The sequence below is a fragment of the Mauremys reevesii genome, linkage group 11 (genome assembly GCF_016161935.1).
Source record: "Mauremys reevesii isolate NIE-2019 linkage group 11, ASM1616193v1, whole genome shotgun sequence".
In the NCBI taxonomy this organism is placed as follows: domain Eukaryota; kingdom Metazoa; phylum Chordata; order Testudines; family Geoemydidae; genus Mauremys; species Mauremys reevesii.
In genome coordinates, this window is record NC_052633.1 from 15,328,779 (window position 1) to 15,348,995 (window position 20,217).

Below are 20,217 nucleotides of genomic sequence, written 5' to 3' on the forward strand. Positions count from 1 at the left end.
ATTCAGTCCGGAGTGTGTTCACTCTAATCTAGAACCTGGATGACACCTTGTGGCGTGTTGGTGTTGGTTGTCTTTGCTGAGGAGATACAAAGCTAGATGTCAGTATATTGTTGGCAACAGTGTGGCTATGGCACTTCACAAACTTTCCAAGAGGTGTCGTAGATAGTCAACAGAACAGAAGTATAATATTGATCCTTCTGGAACTCAGCCTTGGAGGGATCTGAGGAATCATAAGCAGCTGCCAATCACCACTCTACTTTAAGAGGAATAATTGGAGCCATTATAATGCTGCACCATCCAGTCTGGATAGATCTTCCAACTGGGTCTTCTACAAGGAATCATGTGATTATCTATATCAGATGCCAAGTAGAGGATTGGTAGAATAAGCATCAAGGCTTAGTAATAAATTCTGTATACCCATCATATCAGTTGAAGAACAAAAGATTTGAAAAAAGAGTTGCTTTTCTATATGTGAGTCTAACATAAAAAACTATTATACGTTAGAGCTGGTCAAAAAATGGGAAAAGAAACCTGGACATTTGTGAAATTTCATTTCCCTTTTTTGTCAAAACTTCACACTGACATCTATTGAACATATGTCTTTTTCTTGCCCCTTAGTTAAAGAGTTTGGAATTATTATTCTAAGATGCCTATATAAGGCAGATTTTTTGTTCAGCCTGCTGACATACTTATAACTTGTTTTATTAATGTGGAATTTTAATAAGATCCTTTACTTTTTAATGTGTCCATATTATTAATGAAAAATATTCACGCATGTAAGTGTAACTACATTTTTCAGCACAGGATGCAACTTTTTTTGTGGAAAATGTGCTGTTGGAGGGGATTGGAGCACTGAAGACTGTCAAATTTTAAAAAGGCACAAAGATGCACCACAAAAATGTACAAATTATGACCCTACTTGGGCTGATGACTGAATTTGACCCCAGGAGCTGCAGTCCTAAAAGCATGAGGCTGTACTGCTTGAGCTATAGCATTAACTCTGTTAGCTGGCAGCTGCAGTAGATGCTCGACTTCTTATATGGACTAGCCACTAGGGGAGAATAAAGACCCACAATGACTTAAGGTGTGTAAAATACTTCCCCTGCCTGGGAAAGCTTGTATTGAGTATCTGAGGACTACCAGAGTTCAAGCCCCCTTTTGGTGTGCCATATTTTATAACAACTCCCTAACATGGGCCATGAGGAGAGTTTAAATCTGCCACTTTCAGAATTAAAAGACTTTAGTGAACTGGTAGCTTTTCTTATGTGAATCAGCTGGTAGAGGTGGACAAAGATCCACAGTGTCCTAGTGTGGGTTACATGCACACACTAGTAGCACGTGCAAGCTATCATTGTCATCCATGCATATTCCTTTGTGTGCGCAAAGTGAGTATTTGAATGTGCAAACTAGTATTTGTGCAGTTACCCAGTTTGTAGGTCCAAAAACAGATGTTTGCAAGTAAAACATGCATGTTCACATATAGCAGGTATACCTACTAAAGCTCTGGAAATGTGGCTGGAGGGTTATTTTTCAAAAGCAGAGCTGAAGAAACTGTTGTCTATCATTTTCTAAAGAGATTAAGGCAGTTTCTCCCCTGTTAGCAGGCCAACGGTCTATTATAAAGAGAAAAATAATTATTAATCAGAGCTCATCAAATCCATTTTCACTGTAGAAATCAGTATTTCATGCAACATTATTAAAGCAAGTGGCAAAACCATTAGTCACCCTAGCAATCATACAGCCACACATATTATGCATTTAATACATTTCTATGCTGGTTGCCACCTGCTCATCTGGTAATTGGACTCTGATCGTTTAAAAAACTTGTACAGGGAAAAGAGCCAACAAGGTAACATTGGATGCTAATTCCTGTAAACTACATGGGAGAACAGTCTGTGTGCATAAATTGAAGCATGAATTAGTCCTGCCAGGGGCCCTGTGCTCCCAGGCTATAGGCACATAGGAGAAGCCATGGTGTGAAATCAGTGAGTCTGGTGGAGTTAGATGTATCTCAAATGGCTATGACATACATATACCTTGTCTGAAGTGACTGCCTAGCGCTATTTGAGTATGTATGATTTTTTAAAAAAAAGTCTTTGGATGCTTGCGCAGGCTGGTGTGTTGCCATGGAAACAGGGGTGTCGGCGCTGAAGCTGTTAGTATGTGGGCTGATCTATTTGTGTGCCTCCAAAACGAAGAGCAAGAAAATAACAATCCCACCATTTGTGAAGCTTTTAGAGAATGAAGTTTGGTATTACAGCAAAATTAATCCCGGTGAGTATTTTCAGGTGCTCTGTTAAACAGTAATAAGGCAGACAAACAAAGGAAAATAGCTAGCAGAGCTGTCCAACTCTCACAGAAAGCCCTACAGGAAATGGTGTAAACGAGCACAAAGAATCCCAATGCCATAACATGTCAGTTATGTGTTTATTGAAAGCAATCAGCAGATTTAATTATTTTTCCTCCCTAATGGACCGTCTTCTTTTTCTGATGCAGCGAATACAAAGGAACAAAATCAAATGTGAGATGTGATCAGTATGTAGACACCACCATACAAAGTAATATCTAGCTCTTGTATAATATTTTTCAGTAGTAGGTCACAAAGCAGAGTCAGTATCATGATCCCCATTTTACAGATGGGAAAACTAAGGCACAGCAAAGTGAAGTGATTTGCCCAAAATCAGCCAGTAGCAGAGCTAGGACTAAAATCCAGGTCTCCTGACTCATTATCCAAGGTGCTACCCACTAGGCCATAGTGTTCTTAACTGGAGTTTAAAGAGGTACCTTGTATCACCTATTAGCTCCCATCTTATACATTTAATATTTATGTAGCGTTCATTAAATACATTTTTATAGGCACAACTCCATTGCTAAGTGAGAGCAAAAACAGGCTGAGAAGTGACAGGGCTAGAGAACACTTAGGAAATCAAATGAAGAAACTGGGCAGCATTCCAGACTGTTTTCAAACTGTTACTTTTTTGTTGGTGTTAGAATAGTCTCATAAAATTACATATATATATATAGCGTACAGGTCTGAAAACAGAGCTCCCCCGTCCATTGATGCTGTGTGTTAGTAGGCGGTAACACACGCCCATTCTACTTCACTGAAAGTTTTCATTTTTGGTATCTGTCATTTTGAAAGGAAATCTACAGACATTAGTAATGTCACGGTATATTTATTTTTGAGCTCTCTCAGCCCCGGATTGCAAAGGTAGCAGACATGGACCCTTTCGCAAAGAGGACTCCCCTCTACCCCACAGATATTCACATGGCATTTGAGTCTCCTTTTTAGTGTATGTGCAACATGACCAGGGTGGTTGTTAACAAAAATAAATAATTAACTCAGGAAGGTCAGATCCTGAGATGCTGTAAATCCGTGTAATTTCAGAGCTGTGCCAGTTTACACTAGCTGAGAATCTGGCCCAGAGAATTTTGAACAATTAGGATAAGATGATCCTTTCCTCTGTCAGTTAGTCAGTCAGGATTATGACATCAAGTGAAACCTATCACGTCTCTGGCCATCCATAGAGTCTGCCAGCATTCACAAGACCCAAATTTGTAATGCAAACAAAAATACTCTTGTGTTTTAAGGAAACAAAGAAGCCCTTTCAGGATCTATTTTTTTCCCGGTGGCAGGTCCCCATTAATTCCTGCCTACATTGTCTTACATTACTCAGAATGATTGTAGCCAGGGAATTGATTTTAGTCCCTACTGCATTGAAAGGTAGTAACTCCAGCTAGCTGTCACTCTGAGTGACTGACCAGCCGCACCTGCAAACTGTCATGAGATGTCTCAAGTGGCATGGCAAAACTCTGTTTAAGATCTTATTCCATGCAGAACAAGCCAAAATGACAATGCTCCACCTGGCCCTCCTTGCTTCAAGTTGCTGAATCACATTAAAGACAGTTGAAAATACATAAATACTTTCTTCATGTTCCTTTCCCAGGTGAACAACCACGTAGGATGACCAGACATCACGATAAAATCTGGACCGTCCTGATATTTGAGTGATTGTCTCGTGTTTGTCCTGATATTTTGCTCCGCTGGCAGCACTGATCCCCCATGTGTCCCGATATTTTCTTCATCTCATCTGGTCACCCTACAACCACGGTTTGCCATGGGGAGGTTACTTGAACACAAGTAAGTGGTCTCTGCACTCATGAGTGGAAGGAGACGCATGCATGAGACAGTCTGTTCATGAAATTGAGATACGGTCTAAACTTTTGGGACAAATCTGAGAACCCCTGATTTAAGGCTTTAATTAATGGCAATTATAGATAGTAAAGCCATGAGACACACTCACTGAAAAACAAGAAGCCAGAAAAAATTCACTCTGCATTCTTGCCCCGGAACTTATGTAAATAGGCCTGGTCAAAAAATTTAACATGGAATATTTTCCTGTCAAAAATGATGTTTTCCTGAAATTTAAATTTTCCATAGGAAAAGATAGATTTTGGCTGGATTTTCTGTCAGCAACATCTAAACAAAACATTTTGTTTTGAACCAACGTTATTTCTCTGTGTCTGCCTGGCACAGAGTGCCTCACAGGAGTTGTAGTTCGCATCCATCCATTAACCCCAATGGTCCCTGCTTGCCTCGCAGACTACATTTCCCTTGACGCACCACTGTGTATCCCAGTGGTTGAGCTGCCGCAGGTCATCATTAGAGAGACAGAGATCGAAATGAAATGTGTCAATTCCAGGATGTAGAAATTTTTAGTTTTGATCAAAACCACACTGAAATTAAACCTTTCCAGATAAAAATGTTTTGAAACTTTGTTCCATGATGTATTTCAATATTTTGACTTTTTGCCCAATTGAGGATGAAACGAGTGTCAGAATTTCTTATGGGACAGAATTTCTGGGTTTTTGCTCAGCTCTAACAAAATACATCATATGGACTAATTTTAAATAGTTCCTATCACAATAGTAGGCAGTATGAATATTGACTCTTGACTCACTTCACAGTAAGTAGATAGAGAAGGTGATAAACATTCAGTATGGTGTGCAGGTCCTGTTGACGTAATGGCAGTCACAGTTAAAACCCCTGCTCAGATTTGTGAAAAAATTTTATTATAATAATAATTTGTGATATGGTAGCATTTAAAGGCCCCCAACCAAGACTGGGGCTGCATTGTGCTGGGGCACTGTACATACATATTGTAAGATATACTTCCTGCCCTGAAGAGTTTACCATCTAAATAGACAAAACAGACAAAGGCCGGGAAGGAAAACAGAGGCAGAGAGGTAAAGTGACTTGCCCAAGATCACACACAGCATTTTAATGGGAAAGGCAGAATTAGAATCACTCCCGGGCCAGTGCCCTAGTCACTAGACCATGCTACCACCCCCAGACGTCTAATTTATTTCTTCTAAAAACATTTTGACTGACGCACATTCTTGAACTTGTATATCAAGGAAACTACCATGGTTAATATATAAATATAAGTCCTAAAGAAATGCACTAATTATTTTAATTAAAAGCTGTAGATATAGAAATTTGAAAATTATTGTAGCTTGAATAATAATTATGGAAATCTGCATTATTGCGGTGGGGTCTTTTTGACCAGGGTAGGTTCCCCAGTAAATTCTCCCCATCTTAAAAAAAAAGGGTCTTTAGAACGCATATACCTACTGGTGTTATAACTGCCACTTCTTGCCTTAAATGTAATATAATTACCTGGTCTCCCTGAACTATTATTTAGAGATAACAGGCCAATTTCTGCTCTCATTTATGCTGATATAATTCCACTGAAGTAAGTGATACGGCTCTGGATTTTACACCAGTCTACTTGAGAGAGAAAAATGGGCCCAAAGGATTCCCTAGTTAATCTGCACCTAGTTAAAGCCCACTGAATTTTTTTCTTAGCATAAATGAGATGGGAAAATGACTGAACTCAGCTTCCCTGTTGTCTCATTTGCATAAAATCTCCATTCAGCCACCTGGAGTTCTGGCTACAGCAGAAGTCAACGTACAATGTCTATGACGCAACAAGTGTTGTGACTGTCCAAAAAGAAGTGTGTGTGGTGGGGGGGGGGGAAGGGAACAGAGAAGTGGGAGGATCAGGTCCAGATGAGCAGCCAGTGCATTCATTCATCAACACAAAATGCGGATGTACTCACAAAACCATAGCTACACAGACAAGGTCATTTTAACTTTCATGACTGCCAGTTACACAGCAGATAACTTAGGATTTCACTAGCATTATCAGCATTACATGCTGGCTTTGATGGAAGGATGACTGTTCTCAAACAATTACTCCAGTAATGTTTTATATTCAGTGACATGGGCTAAATTCTGTCCTTGGATGTTCTGGCAGGGTGAAATTCACCCCTGTGCAGAAGGCCAGCACAAGTCCCCGGCTTTATCGTTGTTTTGAGGAGGCTGTTGAAATTCAGGACTGAATTAACATGGAGACTGATTTTTCTCCCTTCTCTGAAGCAGCAGCTCACCCAAGGTCAGACTGGCATGCATTATTAGTACAGTGTAGATAATCTCATCTGTATTTCACTGAAGCACTCCTGAATAGAACAACTTGCTGTGTTATGTAGGGTCACTCTTGATTTTCTTATATGGTGGAGAGAAAGATGTATGATAGATAAGAGAGCCCTAGTCTTGCTGGCTGGTGAGATATGGCTCTGGGATATGCAACACCCATGAAAAGGATATATTCTGGAGCAGAGGCAGAAGGGAACAGCTTTCAGAAGCCGTAAGGAACAGCGTTCTTAGCAGGCTCAGCCAATGAAAGCTTGATCTGATGATGTAATGTCTCTAACTTCGTGTTTCTTTGGTTGAGCATGCTGTCATTCAATATCGTTCTGGAGAGTTTTAGGAATTGCCAGATTGGACAAGAGAGACCATTGGTCTCATTCAGTGTCCTGTATCCAACAATGGTCAGTACCAGATGCTTCAGAGGAAAGTGTAAGAACCCTGAAACAACTTTTCCCAATGAAATTTCCCTCCTGACCTGCTTAGTTAGAAGCTGTTTTGTGCCCTGAAGCAGGAAGTTTTACCTCCCTTCCAAAACTCTTGGTTATTTTTAAAATCCTTATTATAACTTTATTGGATTCTGTTGAAGCTCAGAGAATTTTCTGTCAAGCTCAAATGAACTGTTATTAAACTCAGCTGTTGCATTTTGAACTGAACTCCAGACAGTTAATATTGTGCTTTGGGCAAGATCATCTTATTTTTGCGTGCATGCTGGCCTATGGGAATCAAAAGGCAATGTATCCTGTAGACTCAGAAGCATCCCTTTTCACAACACTGCCAAAATGTAATCACGTTATGTGAAGATATAAAGCCAGTCAGCAGTGTAAACGGGAAGTGAAGAGATGAAATGTGTCACTATTGCAGACAGACCAATCAATAGCCACAGCAAGTATATGGGTATTTTTGCAGTTCACACTGATAATACATTGTGTAACCTAACGCTAGTAACCAGGGTTTAATTTGGGGATCAATTCCATTCTGTAGCAAATGGTAATTCAGTGTTAAATCACACGTAGGGATTCACGTATTCACACACGTATTCACCTCTGGGTTACAAGATTTGAAAGATCACTTAGAGCAACTTTACATTTCAAATTACAAACATACTTTTTTCCACAAGTCTACTATTGGATTATATGAACCTACTTTTACCAGTGGTGCTGCTGCACACCCTGGCCTGAAGTAGTAACAATAAATGTTTCCATCATCAGCACCCCAACTATAAAAATTGGTCCAGCACCCCTGATTTATAGTAATTAAACCTTCATACAAAGAGTTTATAAGATGGGGGAAAAGTTTGGTCAATCTGGAAGCCATGGGTCTCTTTTTCCAACTGTGTTTGCCTTGGGTGACAAAACTCCTAGGAGGCAATATAAAATAATGCTTAGACATGGTAGGCAGGAATTTTCAAAAGTGCCTACGGGCAGATTTAAGGTATTTTGGTGCCTAAAGATGCAAATAGGCATCTAAGTGGGATTTGCAAGTGTCCCTAACTCCCACTGTAAAACTGTCCCTAAGTGACCCAGGAGCACAAGTCCCATTAACTTGTTCTCTTAAGTCAGGTGCTTTTGGAAACCCCATCGTAAAGCTGATGGGGTTTCCAAAAGCACCTGACTTAAGAGAACAAGCTAATGCACCTAGTCATTAAATCCTAGTCATTTTATTCATATGTCAAAAAATATTGCCAATTCCTGTTGTATAATTGATTTAACTAATCAGTTTTTCTGGGCTCCTGCCAGTTCTGTTAGATAATATGCTGTTTATTAACTACGTTCATTCTTCAGGTGTTCATTGCTCATAAGATAGCGTCTTTTACCGGCTTAGACTCAGAGGGTGTGTTCAGTTCAGGTAAATCACACAAAATTCAACACACCGTTAAAGATATTTGACCACTTAAAGATTAAGTGTGCTGTACAGATAAATGATATCTTGGAATTTAACATTTTGACATTAAGGAACCACTACCCCATCTACAGACCATATCACGTAAAAGTTTCCAATTATGAAGGGGATTGCCGCAGATGGCTGGTCTGTATTAGACAAGTTGATGTCCCTTTTCCATGTTCTTTATAGAACTAAGTCAGGTGACACAGCATTGAGTCAGTAGGTTTTTGAGAACAGACTGAATGGGCAATAGCATGGCAGATCTTCAGAGTGTAGAGTAAGGTCTGGTCTACATACAGCTCCTGTGATATCACTCTGCCAGTTAGGAGTGTGATTTTTACTGATTTTTACAGCTATACTGGCATACGGCCTGGTGTGGATACAGTTATACTAGTATGAAGGTGTGTCCCTAAGTTGTACTTTTATACTGGTATAATTGCAGCTACAACAGGAGGAGAGTTTGCAGCGTTAACTATACCAGGATAGTTAAAATGGCAAAACTTTCTGCTGTAGAGAAGCCCTGAGTACCCGTAAAACAGATGCTCCATATTCCCCTCTCCAGTGTAGGGCAGGCAGGCTTTTAAGTGGCATTCCCTGGGGTGTCAGACATGTTCAGCTCATCACAGATCATTTGACAATATTCCTAAAAAAACGTGTTGTTCTTCTACATGAAGATGTTGAAAGCTACTGATACATTCTTAAGAAATCTCACTAGGCAGTGGAAACTTATTTGGGCTTCTCTCTACCCCTTCCTTCAATAATGCCAAAGAAATCAATGAGCATGGCTGACATTTGCAAAATGCTCCAGTCCCAGTGAGCATTAACTAATGACCACACATCCCTGTTAGGTCAAATTAGGTCGAACTGCCATTTTAACCTTCTTCAGTGGGATGCATAATGTTCACAGTCGTGCTTGATGAACATACACAAGCTCTTATGTCTAAAGTGCTGTGGTGCCCACTCAAGTATTGGTTAGAGGCCTATTGTAACACCTCGTTGCCAGGCAACTGTAGAGTTGGATGGGCAGCCTGAATCACATTGGGTGGGTGATTTATTCTGCAGGAAGCCTGTCCTCTGTACCACTTATGAACTTTTGACACCAGATGAATCCTTAGAGTGGAGCATATCTTTCAGCACTTATTCATCTGAAGGAATAACAGTCCCTGAAAATTGTCGGTTAGGTAACGAGAAAATAGGCATTATGGGCTGCCAGCAAACTGGCTGCACTGCAATGGGTTTGTGCCAAAAACCATGTATACTGCCTGGGTGAGGAAAAGAATGTTTCGCAACAGGCGTTGTCTTGGTAGGCAAACCATGCTAGACAATGGCACTAGGGAGCCAAGAGCCTGATCCACTGCCCATTGCTAGCAATGGAAAGACTCAATGGAAAGGCCCTAGGAGAGCCATAAAGAAGTGACTACCTGGTAATAAAGCTCAAGACACCAGTTCTACACTTTGCCCTGAAGGGGCATAATCCTGAGTGGTCATCCACAGTGTGGGGGCATTGATTGCCCTTTCATTTGATGAAAAGAGGAATTCCTGGAACTGGGTAAGAAATGGATATGAAGTTTCCCTAGCCCCGGCAGAGGTAAAAGATTAGAAAATGTTCTTCTCCTACCCACACCCAGTCATAGATCAGATATGCTTGTCCTAGTGGGGTGGAGATATCATCATCAGGAGCCTAGAAATGCCTTTCAAGGCCTAAGCCGACGTTAAAGGAAAATTTTCCCTGCTTTCCTTGATTTCCCAACCATCATTGTCTTTCTCAACACCCTCTTGGTTGTGTTGATCTTTGTGATTTACTTTAAGATGCTTCTTTGAGTCTGAGATCTAACCAGCGGTGGTCATTAAAATCGTGGCGAATGGGGGGCATGAATTCTAGCTTGGCCTTAGTCAGGGGAATTGCTGAAGTCCTAGACCCTGAGCTCTGTTGGAGTAGTGCTAAGCAGGGTCTTGCTGCAAACAAGTGGTGTCCATCATGCAGATGCTCTCTGACTAACAGTGCTGAAGTTTACTATTTTTTGTCTGAACAGAGTTCTAAGGCCTGAATGAAGAGCCATCTGGCTGCATTCCTGAAGCAAAGTAAACACATCACCACCACCAACGGCAACAGTTATATATTCCAGCTGCTGCCTACTGTAATATTACTTTGCATCTAATATCACCTTCCATCCATTGTTCTCAAACCATTTATAGACAAATGAATTAAAATTCACAGCATTCCTGTTCAGCAGGTAGGTTTTGGTAAGAGACAGTATGGCCTAGTAGTTGCATGCTCGACTGGGACTGAGGCGACTTAGATTCAATTCCCTGCTCCAACATAGACATCCTATGTGACCTTGGGCAAGTCACTTAGCCTCTCTGTGCCTCAGTTCTCCAGCTGTGAAATGGGGATAACAGCACTACCCAACTTCCCAGGGGTGTTGCTGGGGATATCACAGCGTACTGCAGGGGGCTGGGCAAACCTTAAAACCCACCAGTCAGAAGGGAGTGGGACAAGAGTCCCTGCCCACAGACAGGAGTCAGCTAGAGACTGAAGACCAGATTGGATGCTCCTGGAGTGGACTATGGAGTGGGGCAGGATTCAGGTGCTGTTGCCTGAAAATTAGACACTAACCTCTCTACCTGTCTTGCAAAACAAAAGCAAAGTATTCTGAGAAAATTGACAACTTATGTGAGGTACAATATGATCTGAAAGTTAATTTAATTTGTGTTTCTCTCACCATATAAGATTCAGAATATTTGTAATCACGCAAAAATCTTACTAGAGTGCTCTTCCTGGAGAACTATAGTTAAATGCCATTGGACTATATGATTAAATATTGGCTTACTTACAGTAGCAACTAATAGTTTATATAATTTTGTAGGTCTAGGCTTTGGACTTAGACAAAAGAGATCTAGGTTCAATTCTCATATACCCCAAACTTCCTGTGCCACCTAATGAATCAGCTCCATGTTACAGATGAGGACCTGAAGCTTCTTTTCCTATTCTTTGTCTGCCTTGTGCATTTGATTGCCAGTTCTTCAGACAGGGACTGTCCCCTATGTGTTTGTACGGCACTTAGCAGAATAGGCCCCCGCGGGCAGGTGGGTCCTCTAGCTGCAATAATAAATATGTTTATGATAACTGCACTATGTTTGGGTTTTACAGAATCTTCTTCATACTTTTAGGAGGTCTAAGAAAAAAAATCTGTTTGTAGCTGAAGTTAGATAATATTGTAACTAAATATTGCAATTACGAATGTTTAAAGCGGAGCTTGAACTGGCATGAAGTTATTATTAATGAATAACTGAGACATGGCTTCAAGTGCTGCTTTAAGTAGGTTAGAAATGAAAGAAGCAGCTGCTTTGTTTTTGTATAAAATGTCCAACTGCATTAAGAGAAAAGGGAGAATTTATCTCAAAATAAGATCATTGGTCCTAGAAACTTTGCCACAAATAGAAAGTCACCTCAGGTTTGCCCCCTATTGGATATTTAATATATTGATAAGGGAAATAAATCCTTCGAATAAAATATTTGCATCTTCAGCCACTGACTTGAAGGAGGGTTTCTACAGGATATGGAGACCATTTGAAGGACTGTTGCGCAGTAAAGTCCAGAAACTCTACCCCCCTCTGTGATTTAGGGAAAGTCACTGAAAAATATATAGAAAGAAGAAAGGCAATGCATTTCTTAAGATTGGCATGACAAAGAATGTACAACTAGTTTAGGTTAATAGTGTGAATATGTTGTGCATACATTCTAACCAATTGGTTTTCCCAGCATGTAGATTGTGAGACCAAACTTTTTATTTTTCCCTCCAGTCTACTATTATGCAGTTCAACAATAGATCAAATCATAGGCTAAAGACTCAGTTTTTATTAAAGACTGTGGTATTCTTAATTTCTGAGGGAAACATGAACCTTCCCATGCAAAGTACCGTAAAATGCAGAGCAACCTCCTGGTCGGCAAATATGAAAGATCAAAAAATTAGCCACAGTTCTGGCCCTTTAACATTGCTCCTGTACTCCTGGGAGATTGCTCCCATTTTTGAAGAAAAACAGCAGCACAGTTGTGTTCAGTTGTACTCAAGCTGCACAAAACAGTGTCTTCTATAAGAATTCATGTAAATGGAAATCACTTCATGAGCTTCAATGCAGCAAAAGAACTTAAAGGGTCAGGGCTGTAGGTTATGGCTGACCAATGAGTGGTCATAGAATCATAGTATATCAGGGTTGGAAGGGACCTCAGGAGGTCATCTAGTCCAACCCCCTGCTCAAAGCAGGACCAATTCCCAACTAAATCATTCCAGCCAGGGCTTTGTCAAGCCTGACCTTAAAAACCTCTAAGGAAGGAGATTCCACCACTTCCCTAAGTAACCCATTCCAGTGCTTCACCACTCTCTAAGTGAAAAAGTTTTTCCTAATATCAAACCTAAACCTCCCCCACTGCAACTTGAGACCATTACTCCTTGTTCTGTCATGAGGTACCACTGAGAACAGTCTAGATCCATCCTCTTTGGAACCCCCTTTTGGGTAGTTGAAAGCAGCTATCAAATCCCCCCTCACTCTTCTCTTCTTCAGACTAAACAATCCCAGTTCCCTCAGCCTCTCCTCATAAATCATGTGCTCCAGCCCCCTAATTATTTTTGTTGCCCTCCGCTGGACTCTCTCCAATTTTCCCACATCTTTCTTGTAGTGTGGGGCCCAAAACTGGACACAGTACTCCAGATGAGGCCGCACCAAAGTCAAATAGAGGGGAATGATCACGTCCCTCGATCTGCTGGCAATGCCCCTACTTATACAGCCCAAAATGCCGTTAGCCTTCTTGGCAACAAGGGCATGCTGTTGACTCATATCCAGCTTCTCGTCCACTGTAACCCCTAGGTCCTTTTCTGCAGAACTGCTTCCTAGCCATTCGGTCCCTAGTCTGTAACAGTGAATGTGATTCTTCCATCCTAAGTGCAGGACTCTGCACTTGTCCTTGTTGAAAGTCATGTAAGAGATGCAAAGAGTGACTTGCAGGAGAGTCAAGCTAAGCACAGATCCTTCTGGATTGGTCAATAGGGGCTTTCAGTGCCCTCAGCTGGTAAAAGTACTGCCTTTGGATTGGTCCAGTTTGAGTATCCTCTAGTCTGCGGTAATGTACAGAAGCACATAGCTAACTAAGTCTCTGAGTAATCCTTTGACTTCAGGGCGACTTGTTGTATGTTTAAGTACCTTGCTGAATCAGAGCCAAAAATGGAGACTCCACTACTACCTGGGGAACTTTTCTAGTTAGTTAAGGCTATTGCAATATCTTGCCACTAGCTGGAATTTACAATCTCTGATCAGTAGGTCTTTGCAGTAGTTCTCCCACAGGTATAGAACACAAAAAGGGAAAAGTCTGGCCTATAGGACTTGTCCTTCCAGTTCTGCCCTTGGATGCCATGAAATGGATAACCCCATCATAATGCAGGGTGAATTTGCTCAGTTCTTCATTGTTTTGGCCTAAATCATTGGATCAACCAAGCCTCGTGCAGAAAAGCATTTTAAGAAAGCCTCTCTGTGACATTGCGCTCCATATGCTTTATGAAAATATGCTTATGAATGTAAATATGATGTAACTGGAATATGCTTTATGCAAAAGGTCTCTTGTAAGGTAAGATATCATTACACATCTTATAATCTACTGTGTTCATCCTATTTGTTTGCATGTATTATTTCTGTGTCTGGAGTTAGGAAAATAATATATAAACTTCTATTATTGATGTAAACATATTATTTGGAAGCCATTAAGGGTGCTTCAGAATCAATGAACTGTAAATGGCTCTGTTTATTTTCAAACTTTCCTGTGTACATGTGGGCCATCCCAGGAAGAATGGAGGCTGGGGTCTCACAGGACATGTGATCATGTCACCTGATACTGGAATCCATCTTAAATCTGGTACTTTTCCATTTAGAAAGAGGGGTGGGGACCCAGAGAGAAAAGATTCCTGCCTTGTGCCAAAGCTATAAAAGGGGGTGGAACAGGACAAAGGGAGGCCAGTCAGGAGAAAGCCCCTGCTTACCACCTAAGATGTCTGCTGGAACTAACAAGGCCTGTACCGGGGAAAGGATTGGGCCCAGACTAGGAAAGAGTCTAGTCTGGGAAAGAAGCTTATTGGAACATCTGAGGGTGAGATATTACCTGTAATCAGTTTCCTAATGTATTAGGCTTAGACCTGTGTCTTTTGTTTTATTTTGCTTGGTGACTTACTTTGTTCTGTCTGTTATTACTTGGAACCACTTAAACCCTACTTTTTATACTTAATAAAAATCACTTTTGTTTATTAATATGCCAAGAGTAAGTGATTAATACCTGGGGGAGCAAACAGCTGTGCATCTCTCTCTATCAGTGATATAGAGGGTGAACAATTTATGAGTTTACCCTGCATAAGCTTTATACAGAGTAAAACTGATTTATTTGGGGTTTGGATCCTATTGGGAGCTGGGTGTCAGGGTACTGGAGATAAGTAACCTGCTGAGCAGTTTTCACTTAAAGCCTGCAGTTTTGGGGACATGGTCCAGACCCTGGGTCTGTGTTGCAGCTGACTGGTGTGTCTGGATCAATGAGACAGGGTTCTGGAAGTCCCAAGCTGGCAGGGAAAACAGGCTCACAGGTAATTTCAGCACATCAGGTGACAGTCCCAAGGGGGTCTCTGTGACTGAACCCATCAATTTCCTACTAGCATCATGCTGAGCCAGATCTTCAGCAGGTCTAAATTGGTGTGACTCAAAACCTGGTCTGAAGGTTTTAGTCTTTTTGCCTTTGACCCACCACACCCGAGCTAATGTCTCACACTTTTGTTTTCAAAAGCCAGGAAAACCAAATCAAACCATCCCACATGAGAACTTTTTACAGTGTCAATAAAGCTGAGAGTCACATAAGGAAATAGGCTAAATTTGGAAAACAAATCTTTGAGGTTACATTTATAGACCTCTCCAAAAGAATTCTTGTAAGGATTACTGGGACTGAGACAAACGTGACAGTCATAATGAATGTTAAATGAAAACTTTTTTCTCCTGTGTTAAATGATTTTTCTCTAGCCATATTCTCTATAGTAAAAACTGATGTGTTCAGGGAATGAAGGTGAGATTTAAAATCTGTTAATATTTGTGACCCAACATATGAGTTGAATATTGTTATGAGGGTTCAGAAAAATTAGCTGTCATAAATCACTTGAAAGCTTTAAATCCAGACCTGATCTCTTTGTATGAAATATGTTCTAGTTAGTACAACTGTCAAGCTCTGGACTGGCTGCAGGAGTCACTGGGTGAAATTCTGGGGCCTACGATATGCAGGATCATATGACCTTGATCAGTGATCCCTTCAGATTTAAAATCTTGGTGAGGTAAAAATATTTTGGCTGTTTAGTTTTCCAAGAACAGACAAAGAAGGTAGTTAAAACTTGTAGATACAGGGTAACATTTTCAAATGTGCCTCAGTCCCATTTTCAAAAAGCAATGTAAGCACTTAGGAGCCTAAGTCACTTTAAAAAGTTTTACCCACACTCACGGAGCCTTAAAACACTACTTTTCCTTATCTAAGATTTCTTGCCCTACAAGGAGAGTTCCTTTGAATAACATTGGGTTCCTGTTAAATAGGCATTGCCTCTCTGCGGGAGAGATGGAATTTTAAACCTCTGTGGTATGCAATTAAAATATGCAGAAGCTTATGGTATTTTTAGGTTTCTTCTTTTCTTATTTTAACCTGGTGTTGTCCTCTATTATCCTAGATTTCAACAATTCCAGGCTCAGGCGGAGTTCTGATTTTTCAGTGGGACTGTTTCATGAGTCTTCAACGTCAACTGTATATATTTAAAAGGAATTTCAGAAAGGAAAAAAACCAACCCACTCTTAGAGCCTGATCCAGAGCCCTTTGCAGTCAATGAAAGATTCTCATTGGCTTCAATGGGCACTGGATCAAGAAGTCAGTACATACTAGCTATTATTCTGATCAGCATTGAGGCTGAGTCATTAAGGTTCTTCTACACAAGTCTAATTTAAAGCATTTGAAGAGTACCATTGGGATTACTCATATGCTTAGAGAGAGAGATATACTTAAGTACCTTACTGAATCAGGGCCTAAAAAGTCTATAAATATCATGCCTCTTTTTCCTCCATTGGATTTAAAGGGTATTAATGGCATGTGTACAATTTAGTAGGTTCTATGTATAAACATACAATTATTAGTCATTATATTGCATTTTATATCCCCATAGCATATACTACTCTCTTTGTATTATACCAAAAATCTGTATGAAATCAAGAAAAGTGTGTTAACCTAAGAATGCAGACATTTTTCAGTGATTAGATTTTTGCTGCAAATATCAGGATGATCACTCTGTTCTCAAACATTCAAAACACCTTTTAAAAAGAGAAAGGAATTGTAAACCTCCCACAGTGCACTTATAACAAAGACCAAAAACAAGTGAGTCACTGGAAGATTGACTGCTGAATAGAATAAAGCTCAGAGGCACTTTGCTGACATCTCCTGGAAGGCAGTGACACAACAGGATTTGGAAATCAAAATGTGCATCATCAGTGCAGGGTTTCAAACTGAATGCAAGACCTCTCGCACTGAATAATACTTAGAAGTTACTTGCCATTAGAGCTGTGTGAATATTGGAGTTTTCATTTCACTGGCAATTTTTTGTTTTCCCACCACTGAAATGATTCAGCAAAATTGACATGAATTCACAAGATGTGAGGCTGGGTGTCACCAAATCTGCATTTTTTACCAAAAAGAGTTTCAGTCAAATTTCCTCCAGCTCCACTTGTTAAGTTTTACAGAGTGGTCAATACAACAGGAATTTGGGATCTGTTAAGGCTCAGTGTCAGGGCTAAATCTCAAATTTTTGTTTCTACCCTTTTTGTTCTATTTCGGTCCTTGTACTGTGCCCCTCACTTGGGTACCATTAAGGCCCAGATTCAATCAAAACACTCAAGCCAAGGCCTAACTTTTAAATGTCTTCAGCAATGATCTCCTATTCCTCAAAGCACACTAAGGGCAGATTACCATGATGAAAGATACAAGAGACACAAGGTGGGTGAGTAATATCTTTTATTGTACCAACCTCTGTTGGTGAAAGAGTGTAGCGGGGTGGTCACCCGCTCCTGCCCTGAAGGGCTTAAAACAGCCCTTGGCGAGGGCTATGGTTGGGGAAACCTGGGCTGATTGGGGCAGTAGCCACACCTGGGCCACACCCCAATCAGGCTGCAGCTGGCCCTATAAAAAGGCTGTGAGCCAGGAGCTCAGCAGACTCCCTGAGCAGAGCAGGGCTGGGGAAAGGCAGAGGAGCTGGCGGCGGCGGTGGCGGGGGGGGAGAGGGAGAGAGAGAGCGCGCGCCCCAGGCTGCAAAGCCCCAGGCTGTGGCCTAGCAGAAGGCCAACGGGTACTGAGGGTTGCAGAGGGCAGCCTGGGGTAGGCACAGGCAGCAGGTCCAAACCCAACCTTGCCGGTGATGTGTAGCTGATACTGCAGTCTGCCCCAGGGTGTGGGGGCTAGATGATGACTGGCAGTAGCTGTATAGTGAGGTGAGGATAAGGGGTGAGGGTTCCCTGGGGAGGGGAGACCCTGAGAGAAAGGGGTTACTGCCAGGGGGCAGCACAACAGATAATGGGGCACTGGGTCTGGGAGGGGACACGGGGGCCTGCAGAGGGTGCTCTGGAGGCTAAACAAGCTAATTCTCAGAAGAGACCGGCAGGAGGCGCCGCAGGGGTGAGTCCACTTGCCTACAAAGAGACAAGCTTGAGCTTATACAGAGATCTTCTTCAGCTCTGGGAAAGGTATTCAGAGATTACAGATGAGCACGTGAACTGGAGTCTCAGTGGGATGATTAGTGTCTGTTGAGTGATTCTTTCCTTCTTTTTCCCTCGTGTGAGGATTCTCTTTAAATATTTGTTTATTTTTATTGTGGAGATCGGCTTCCATTTTGAAGACTATCGCTGGTCAGTCACAGTGATTTTCCTTAGCAGTCATTGGTTAGCCATACTCCTCCCTGACCTACGCCCAGAGTTGGCCTGTGGCACCTATTGGATATGTATTTCCTAATACTGGGGCCACAGTTCTAGGTGCGGGTGGGGGAGGCAGAACGGAGGGGTCAGTCTGTGGCTGGTGGGGACTTGGCTTCTCCCAGTGGAGTTGCTGCAAGGCTCCTCATGGCCACTGGCTGCCTGTTTGTGGCTGAGCCGCTGCAGCCCCCAGGTAGCCCAATTATAGGGCCCTAGCATATGGAAGCAGAGGAAAAAGGAGGTTTCCCCTACACACCTAAGCAATAGTTACTACTTGTCCCAAATTTCATGGCCATATACCTGACCCCAAACTGATCTTTTTAGGGCACCAGCATGTCCCTTGTTCAGGGGAAGTTACTTCAAAGTAGGGTTTTGTGCCAGGCGCTGGTGGTTGTGACTGCACTGGGGACTCTGAGGGAGGCATAACTCCACGGTGATAACTGACAGCTTTTGGCCACAGCTCACCATTTTGTTAATGCCTGGGCCTGCTGTAGCTGTAAAAGTTGCATCCATTCCAGGGCTTGCGGTGTTCAGGTGCAGTGGTCAAGCTGCATTATCCCTTCAGAGAACAAAGCCTGCTCCATTCTTTGCCTGTGGCTAGCACAGTGGGCCAGCAGGGTGGTGGTAAGGCCATAGCCCTGCTGCTTCTCCACTGTTTTCAGCTAGATTTTTTGCTCCCAAGGGTGGCATGTGGGTGTTGGGCTAGGAGATATGATTGCTCTGAGTCCTGAATGTTGCCGGACAGCATAAGCCATGGAAGGGTAAAAGATAGGGGAAGGCTCCTGGGTCCTTCCAAACCTACATTAAACACTAACTCCTGTTCTCCTCCGTGCTCCTCAGCTGTCATTTTCTTTCTCCTTCCTTTTGCAGGCGGTAGTCCTTTATCCTCCTTATACACTTCAACCCCATTCAAGCAGAGACGAGGGGCCATCACCACACAGGAGTGCCCCCGTGGCAACACAGGACAGGCACAAGTAACGGATCTACCAGGCCCAAGGCCTGATCCAGCAAGAGGCTGAGCATCTCCCTCTCCTACTGAGCCATTCCCAGTGAAGTGCTCAGCACCCCCTGGCCTGTTTATCATCTCCAGGGCCCTTCATCACCTGCAGTTACCTTCACATACAGAAAACACTGACACACGTGAGCCTAGATAAGGGGCCAGTTGGGAACACATCCGCTTGCTTTCTAGAATGGGGGACCCCGGCATACCTTCGAGGCCACAAAACATGGGCTCCTGGCTTCCACAGTGCCAGATGTGTTTGGGCCTCATCCTACTCTGATACTGGTGCGGATAAGTCAGTGGAGTGACATTGATATCAAACTGGCATGAGGAGAATTAGGCCTATTTCTGTTCAGTTGGGCGCTACATGAAATAAACTCAGATCTATGCATACAGCCACACCTACTCATCCCTCTGACCACACACATCGATTGTGTCAATCACAAAGCATTGGCCACAAGCATGTTCAGGAAGCACATGCACCATACAGAACCATCCACCCTCTTTGTGAAATATCCTTCAGGGAAACCAGAGACCAAAACACACTTACTGCCCACTTCTCTCTGCAGTAACTCACCTCCTACATCACCTTGCTGATTCTGCCGATAATATGTACCGTTGTCATGGTTCTGCATTACTCAGAGTGCCTCATGTGGCATCCTTAACAGCAGATCGGCTATATAGAAGCTTTTAAAAATATGAAACATAAGGGGTGGGATTTACAAAAATACTTGGCCTGGTCTACCTGCTCCCATTCAAGTGCATGGAGGCCTAACACTGCTCCCATTGAAACTAAGGGTAAAAGTGCCCTTGATTTCAATAAGGTCAG